General features: G+C 31.8%; 1 long non-coding RNA gene across 1 annotated transcript; it reads left to right on the forward strand.

Moving 5' to 3' along the window:
• Positions 1-7,483: 7,483 nt before the first annotated feature.
• LOC145953173 (uncharacterized) lies at positions 7,484-9,982 on the forward strand. The gene is made up of 2 exons (XR_014430726.1): positions 7,484-8,827; positions 9,728-9,982. It is a non-coding gene; the product is annotated as an uncharacterized LOC145953173 (long non-coding RNA).

Raw genomic sequence — 9,982 nt, forward strand, 5'->3', positions numbered from 1 at the left:
TATCACATCATCATGTCTTATTATCATATATCATCATTTCTCATGTCACATATTCACTTTTCACATTATCTCGTCATATTCACATAGTCTCCACAGAGCACTCTAATTCCTATCAAAACATATTCAAACTCAAAATTAGATATATATTGATGCTTAGTAATCATCAATAAACACAATAGAAAACTCATAAGGTAAAACAAAAAAATTCAAAATTTGTTTGTTTCTCATAGGGTTCTCACGGGAATCCACAGAGTACTCTAAATCATATCAAAACTTGTTTATTTTCAAAGTTAAACAAATATTTACACTCAGCAAACATCAAGGAACACAACATAAAACTCAAAAGGTAAAACAAAAAATATTAGAAATTTGCAGGTTTCTCATAGGGTTCCCACAGAGCACTTTAATTCATATCAAAACTTGTTTATTTTTAAAATCAACACATATTTACACTCAACAAACATCAAGGAACACAATAGAAAAGTCACAAGGTAAAATAGAAAACAATAGAAATTTGCCTGTTTCTCATAGGTTTCCCACAGGAACCCATAGAACACTCTAATTCATATCAAAACTTGTTTATTTTCGAAATCAAACACATATTTACACTCAACAAACATAAAGGAATACAAAAGAAAACTCAGAAGGTAAAACAAAAAATATTAAAAATTTGTCTGTTTCTCATAGGGTTTCCGTAGGAACCCACAGAAATCTCAAATCATGTAATTACAATTCTAAAACAGAAATTAATCATGCATTCAAGTAATTCATACAATTAGTTACATACAAGAAGAACAATAAATGAAACAGACACAATTGGGGAAAACCCCTCATACATGAGCACACAACAAAAACAGGATCGAGGGCCAATCCCACTACCCAACATACATTCTCACACCCAGAGCGAAGTTTCTCACTCCCCCTTAGCTCGATGAGCAAAAAAGATGAATAGTTAAGTCTAGGGTGATTTCCTCCTCCTTTCGGTTCTCTGAGCTCCGTAAACGCGTATGTGAGAAAATGTAACATGTAAAAATGATCAGTTTCTTTTTTCTTTTTAAAACCTAACCTCTCTTTAACCCTTTAGTAAAAATGTGAACCATGATTTTCAAAAAATAATTTCCCTTCCCTTATTATAAATAATTAAAATAATTACAATAAAACACATAATTTTCTTCAAATACTTATTATAACAAAATATCATAAGAATACATAGTTCTCTAATAAATATTACACAAAATAATTTTCATAAATATTTATTATTTAATTAAAATACTCATAATTATTAAAAACTTCTAAAATATTCTATAAGACCCATTTAATTAATTAAAATAATTATAAGAAAATAATCCCAATAAATATAAAAATAAATAATAATTAAATTATTATGTTAGTAGAAAATTTGGGATGTTACAATTCTCCCTCCTTTAAGAAATTTCGTCCTCGAAATTTATCGAAAACAAGAACGGATAAACTTCATGCATCTTGCTCTTTAGTCCCAAATAGCACTTTCCTAAATATTTCCTATCATAAAATATACTAGTAGAAAATTCCATGTAACCTCACTACCTTATTTATGTACAACTCTATCAATCTTGCCAATGAACATCTAATATTAATAAGAGTAAGGTGGGAAAAATTGGTGAGTATATCTGCTATAAACCAAAAATAATCAAATTTCTTAAGCGTCTTAGGCAAACCTACAACCAAGTTCATCAACACACCATCTCACCTCCAAGCTAGAACGTCTAAAGAATGTTCTAAAGACTTATGGTGTTCTACCTTAGACTTTTGGCATACTAAACATGTGTACACAAATTTCTCTACTTCTCTATTCGTCTTAGGCCACCAAAACATCTTCCTACTGTCCTGATACATCTTTGTAGCTCCCGAGTGAATACTAAGAGTACTCGTATGTCCTTCTTCTAAGATCATCTTCTTAAATTTAGGATTACTAAGCACCCAAATTTTAATTTCAAAACAACATCAACTCCTACTCGGAAAGGGTTATCTATACTCCTGTTAATCTTCTCCACTTGGTTCACTATGAAAGGATCTAACTCTTGGGCTTTTCTAATCTCATCCATCAATTTACCAATCACTTCAACATACTCAATCTAATGTTCCTAGGGGTAAGTTCACACATCAAGCTTAAGTCTATGAACTCCCTTATCATATCCAACCCTTAAATCATCCAAGATGATACGTGAAAAGTCTTTCTACTCAAGGCATCTACTACCATATTATCTTTACTTCTGTGACCCTCTCCAATGATCAAGTACCTAAGCGTAAGTTCACTAAATACACATACCCGGTCTCTAAGTCTTACCACTCCATCTATATCCAAAGTAAATTTCCCTTTACTATCTTGTCCTATAGCCTCACATTTTGCCACCAAACTGAATCATTTAATTTGCATGAAGGCAGTCAAAGTCACCTTTTGTATCAAAGGACATCCCATAGCTTGGAATATCTTTTCCACTTCAAAAATCCAGTCAGTAGCTCCATCAGGATTATAACCCCCACGAAAGCTTGGCGGATTATTTCGTTGGAATCTCTCCAACCAATCTATCTCTGGTTGTTGGTTCATATTACCAAGAGCCTGAGCCATCGCTTGTAAAGCATCAGCGATTGCACGATCGTTCCTACCTCCTGCCATTACTTTTCTGATCACTAGAAAAGTTAACAATTATACTATAAGTAAACAACAAACTAACATATCAACAAATTCACAATCAATCATTCCATCAATTATGTACCAAACAAGCATCGTAGACTCATAACTCACGGCCGATTGGATCGACCTGCTCTGATACCACTAAATGTGACACCCTTACTACCCCAATATATATATATATGTAGTAATAGAAACTTATAAATAAATTTTTCAATTTCGGTAAAAGGGTTCACATGAGAATCTTCAATATTATCCTTCAATAACCACAATAAAAATGCAAGAGTTTTCAAAAATAACATTTACAATTCCAAATCCATATAAAAACCTATATTCTAAAAAATCCTTTGCCCCGATTGTAACATCCCAAATTTTATTCAATGAAAAGAAATATTTTTTTATGTATTTATTATGTGAATAAGTATTTTATTTATGTATTTTACTATTTACGTATACGTATTTTTACTATTTATGTATACGTATTTTAATATTTATATATATGTATTTTACTATTTACGTATACGTATGTATGAATAGTATTTCACTATGCAATTGCACAGTGAAGGGCGGCTGCACGAGGGACGCGGGTTCAAATTTTATAATAAATTTGAATATAATAATGAATAGTGCATAGTAATTTATAATATTATTTTAATGAATAGTGCATAGTGCATAGTAATTTATAATATTATTTTAATGAATAGTGCATAGTGCATAGTAACTTCAAAAATTCTATAAATAGGGACTTAAGGTTTTGAAAATTTAGAATTCTAGAGAGAAGGAAATTCTGGAGAAATAGAGAGAGAAAGTAAGAGAGAGAGAAGGAGAAAGAAAAGGAGGTTCTGCTCTAGTGTCTTGTTTAAGGAGAAAAAGGAAGAGATTCTGCCCTAATTCCGATTCCTTTTAAGGAAAGATAGAGAGGAGGAGATTCTGCCCAAATTTCTGTAAACCCAGGTAAGGGGGGAGTGGGAAACCTCACTTGGGGGTGTGGGAATAATTGTTAAATAGTTTGTTTGTTGGATTGGCTCCCGATCCCTTGCCTGTTGTTTATTTCTTTGAATATGTATTATTGATGTGTTTTGTTTTATATCTTATTTATTTACATATTAGAATCTGTTATTTGAATGGAAGGCTAAGCCTCCTAAGTATTTATAAATTTGTAATCTATTATTTAAATGGAAGGCTGAGCCTCCTTATTATCTTATATTACCTTTTAAGCTTCCTACTTTACTTAAAAGATCTTAATATATTATTATTGAAAAATATGATACCTAAGCAACCTCTGGACTGTTGGATTGTTGGACTGTTGGATTGTTGGACTGGTGGACTGTTGGACTGTTTGGACTGTTGGACTGTTTGGACTGTTGGACTATTGGACTATTAAATTGGATTATTGAAATAATTCTTAATTATGAAATATGAATATGATATGTGTAACATGCTAAAGGTTGAGTCTGTGAATGTATGACATGCATCATATGCACATATTACTCCAGGTGTGCCGCTGAGGCCGCATACCCACGACTAACAAGGTGTACCTTTGGGTCACCCACGATATGCTAACGAGGTGTATGAACACCAATGATAGGTGTACCTTAAGGTCACCGACAATTGTATAGGTGTGCCTTCGGGTCACCAGTGATGAATTCTGCAACTTCCGTATGGCGCCACATGCATACATTAGTGAGTCAAGTCAAGAAAATCATTATACATAAGCATATATGTGAGATTGATTATATATGTGAATTATATTGCGTGTGTGTGTGCTATTTAACTTTTATTTCTATATCTGCAACTGAGTGAGAAGTTTCTCACTCCCTTGTCATTTTTGTGTATATTTAAATTATGATGCAGATAATTAGCATGAGGCTGAGGATGTTGGTGGTGAAGCTTAGGCTTCTGTTTGGGTTTCGCTCTGATAGGATGTGACATCGGGATTAGCTAGACTTATTGTTAAATTATTATTATTTTTCTTTTGTAATTTTTATGTTATTTATGTTGAAAGTGTGTATTTTTGTCATATTATAATTTTACTAAAAGATTATAAGTTAATTCCTAACTAGGAGGCTCTGCCACCTTTACTGGGATTAATCTATAATCTTTATTTTATTATTTCTTGACAATTTGATACTTACAGTTGAAAATTATGAATGTGCATCTTTTACCCAATGATACTTGAGATAATTATTTTATATTAGACTAAGAAAGAATTTATATATAGATGGTTTATATCTATTGTATTTATGTTGGGGTAGAGGGTGTCACATTTAGTGGTATCAGAGCAAGTCGATTTTATCAACCGTGTGTGTTATGTGCTTATCATGACTCTGTTGTGTACTCTGACTATGTCTTGTTTGTTGTGTATTATGATGATGATGTTCGTCCTGTGTTGATATTGTTGAGTTTGAGATTGTTAAGTTAGTTTGTAATCAGAGGAATGATAATCATGATAGTGTTAGCCAACTCGAATTATTAGAACCTTGGATGGGAGGTGATATATTGAGTGTACTAAGAGTTTATGATTGGTGAAGTTTCTGACATCTATAGTTGTAGCAGGTTGAATCTAAAGGTGGTTGTCTCTTTGGTGAGAGATCGAAATGATGGTAATTCCCTTAAGTGTTATTATTGGTATGTTAATTATTTATGGTTTAGGTAGCATGAGAGTTGTTTTGATTGAGAAAAGTAAGGAGAGACTTGAATGAGAAATTAAGTAGTGAATTTGGAAAAAGTTGAGGTATTTTGTGGCATTAGATATATTGATACATTATTGCTATTTGGTGTCGAAAATATTTTCATTATAGTTTGTTATGATAGTATGAGTATTATATCGACAAAATTTATATTTTGAGGTCTTTATGAAGAATATGGCTTTAGATATTATCTTTTCAATAGAACTAGGATAAGATGAAACAAAAATCTAGAACTTCAAGTTATGACTGCCTTGGTGATTAGAAATTTAGTAAGCACTGAATTTATTAGTGGTGATATTTGAATCTTTAGCTAAAGAGATGATCTCTTGGAAATCTTATGTCTTCATAAAGAGTTGTAGCTTATTCACTTAACTTTCGTTTGAGATAAGTTTGAAATCACTTGGATGAATACAACTCTGTGTGTCAGGCAGATATATGCTATCATGATATTTTGAGTTGTTAGGTATAAAAATAGATTTAAATATGATATTTTGAGGTTTTGTATTTGATAGGTCTATTAAAATGATATAATGCAGAGTAGTAAAAGTTGGTTCTTGTACATGCTATAGGATGTAAGCAATGATCAATTCATACATGCTTAGGAATGATATTTATGAAAAAGGTATTCTAATATGATTTGATATACATGTATGTAGAAATAAGAATAGATGACTTTATGGATCAATCAGTGGAGGGTTGCGATAATAAAATGTTTTTGACCTTAGGATGTGAGATGATCATATTAGAGTATAGATTTAAACTAGATTGTCTAAGTATGAATTTGGATTGTATGAGGTGAGTATTTTAGACCATGAAATTTCTTGCGGAGGAATATTTACCTAAGTTGTGCTTAAGTGAGAGATACTTGAGTCAATTAGTAAAATCAGGAGTCTTGTTTGATAGTTTATATGAAAATTCAGTGAGTAATTTTTTTTTTAACAGCTGTTCATGGTTTAAACTGCTCTCACTATAAAAATTGCTTTTGCCTTCGTTTCTTTGGTTATTAAGATGTTTCAGTTCACTAGGTTGTTTCTTGCCTACCCTTGGAATCAACCGTAAGGATAATCTATATCAGGAATTCTTGAACCTATGTATATTTTTAACTACCCAAATCATTTCGTTGCTTACTTCTTTGAATTACTTACTATTACCTTTGACTGAATTGACTAGAAAGGAGTTACATTAGTATGGGATAACAATTGAGGAAGTAGTTTTCAAACTCTTAAGGAAAGATTGACTAGTGTTAATATTACTAGATTTTAGTAAGATTATTGTGATATATAAATATGTCTCTGAAAATAGGTTTAGGAAGAATATTGTGGCAAGAAGAAAAGATAGTAGCTTATGTTTCTAAGAAATTGAAAATTCATGAGAGAAATTACCTTACCCATAACCTTGTTAGCGACTTTGTCATTTATACTAAGATTTGGAGACACTAACTATATGATTCTATGGTTGAGGTATTTAGTGATCATAAGAACCTTAAATATCTTTTGACCAAAGGGGTTGAATACGAGATAAAAGAAATAGTTGAAATTTCTTAAGGAGTAAAATTTTGATCTTATTATTTGGCTAAAGCCATTGTGGTGATTGATGTTTTGAGGAAATCTTTATCTTTCATTATGATTAGAGAGATGAATCTTTTTGGCTCAAATTAGAAATTTAAGTTTGGATTATAAGGTTACTTCTAGTATTGTGAGATTAAGTATGAACAACGAATGGATTGTTGAAGAAAATTATAGGAGCATAATTAGTTGATTTATTTTGGTAACAAGTTATAAGGCTATAGGTTAAGGTGATGGATATGATTATGACTTGGGTGAAGATGAAATGGTGAAACTAGAGAACTGATATGGATACCGAGTGTACATTATGCTTAGGTACCTGATCTTTAGAATTGATCATAGAAGAGTTTGAATTGGTTGTAGATAGAGTAGTAAAATTAGTGATCTGATATGTGTATCTAATGCTTAGGTGTTGATGTTGTGGCAAATATCTGGATTACAATGATAACCAAATTATTATTTTGATGATTTAAGGATTGAATTTGATTGCAGAATTTAGAAACTTATGCTTGATGTGTAAGATTACCCTAGTAGCATTGAATTATTTATGTTGGAAGTAACTATCAGATTAATAGACGAGATTAGAGGAACTAGGAGTTAGATCCTTTATTAGTGACCCAAATAAGCAAGAGATTAGAAAGGACACAGTTGGATGTTTAGTTATAAAACTTGAAAGGACATAAGAGTACTCTTAACATTTATTTAGAAGTTACTAAAATGTATCAGAGTGGCGCAGGGGAAGCGTGATGGTCTAATATGGAAAGAGAAGTAGAGAACTTGAATCAAGATATGGAGAGTGAGTTTAAATTTGGAGTGGATGGAGTTTTGAGATTTAAGGATAAGTTGTGCATTCCTAGTGTGCTAGAATTTAATAAAGCAATCCTAGAAGAAGGTCATAAGAGTATCTTTAGTATCCATTCAGAAACTACTAAGATGTACCAAAATCTTAAGAAGATATTTTGTGACCTAAGATGAAGAGAGGAGTAAAGCAATTGTATATTTATGGTTAGCATACTAGAAGTTTTTAAGAATCTTGTAGCACTTAGATGCTCCATTTTGGAAGTAAGATGGTGAATAGATAGACCCTAGTGGAAGATTTGTCTAAGACGCTTAAGAAATTGATTTTGTTTGTGTTTAAGTGGATAAATTCGTCAAGATCTTTCCCTAAGCAAATCCTTTGAGGAAATTGATAAAAGTTGTACATCAACAAGGTAGTGATGTTGCATAAGAATTAGAAGTAAGAATGCGAAGAGTTTACCATTGCAAAAATTTCGGGGACGAAATTTCTAAAAGGAGGGGAGAATTGTAACATCCCAAATTTTATTCAATGAAAAGAAATATTTTTTTATGTATTTATTATGTGAATAAGTATTTTATTTATGTATTTTACTATTTACGTATACGTATTTTTACTATTTATGTATACGTATTTTACTATTTATATATATGTATTTTACTATTTACGTATACGTATGTATGAATAGTATTTCACTATGCAATTGCACAGTGAAGGGCGGCTGCACGAGGGACGCGAGTTCAAATTTTATAATAAATTTGAATATAATAATGAATAGTGCATAGTAATTTATAATATTATTTTAATGAATAGTGCATAGTGCATAGTATTTTATAATATTATTTTAATGAATAGTGCATAGTGCATAGTAACTTCAAAAATTCTATAAATAGGGACTTAAGGTTTTGAAAATTTAGAATTCTAGAGAGAAGGAAATTCTGGAGAAATAGAGAGAGAAAGTAAGAGAGAGAGAAGGAGAAAGAAAAGGAGGTTCTGCTCTAGTGTCTTGTTTAAGGAGAAAGATGAAGAGATTCTGCCCTAATTCCGATTCCTTTTAAGGAAAGATAGAGAGGAGGAGATTCTGCCCAAATTTCTGTAAACCCAGGTAAGGGGGGAGTGGGAAACCTCACTTGGGGGTGTGGGAATAATTGTTAAATAGTTTGTTTGTTGGATTGGCTCCCGATCCCTTGCCTGTTGTTTATTTCTTTGAATATGTATTATTGATGTGTTTTGTTTTATATCTTATTTATTTACATATTAGAATCTGTTATTTGAATGGAAGGCTAAGCCTCCTAAGTATTTATAAATTTGTAATCTATTATTTAAATGGAAGGCTGAGCCTCCTTATTATCTTATATTACCTTTTAAGCTTCCTACTTTACTTAAAAGATCTTAATATATTATTATTGAAAAATATGATACCTAAGCAACCTCTGGACTGTTGGATTGTTGGACTGTTGGATTGTTGGACTGGTGGACTGTTGGACTGTTTGGACTGTTGGACTGTTTGGACTGTTGGACTATTGGACTATTAAATTGGATTATTGAAATAATTCTTAATTATGAAATATGAATATGATATGTGTAACATGCTAAAGGTTGAGTCTGTGAATGTATGACATGCATCATATGCACATATTACTCCAGGTGTGCCGCTGAGGCCGCATACCCACGACTAACAAGGTGTACCTTTGGGTCACCCACGATATGCTAACGAGGTGTATGAACACCAATGATAGGTGTACCTTAAGGTCACCGACAATTGTATAGGTGTGCCTTCGGGTCACCAGTGATGAATTCTGCAACTTCCGTATGGCGCCACATGCATACATTAGTGAGTCAAGTCAAGAAAATCATTATACATAAGCATATATGTGAGATTGATTATATATGTGAATTATATTGCGTGTGTGTGTGCTATTTAACTTTTATTTCTATATCTGCAACTGAGTGAGAAGTTTCTCACTCCCTTGTCATTTTTGTGTATATTTAAATTATGATGCAGATAATTAGCATGAGGCTGAGGATGTTGGTGGTGAAGCTTAGGCTTCTGTTTGGGTTTCGCTCTGATAGGATGTGACATCGGGATTAGCTAGACTTATTGTTAAATTATTATTATTTTTCTTTTGTAATTTTTATGTTATTTATGTTGAAAGTGTGTATTTTTGTCATATTATAATTTTACTAAAAGATTATAAGTTAATTCCTAACTAGGAGGCTCTGCCACCTTTACTGGGATTAATCTATAATCTTTATTTTA

This window comes from Cajanus cajan, chromosome 11 (genome assembly GCF_000230855.2).
Source record: "Cajanus cajan strain Asha chromosome 11, NIPB_CcT2T_4, whole genome shotgun sequence".
Classification (NCBI taxonomy): Eukaryota; Viridiplantae; Streptophyta; class Magnoliopsida; order Fabales; family Fabaceae; genus Cajanus; species Cajanus cajan.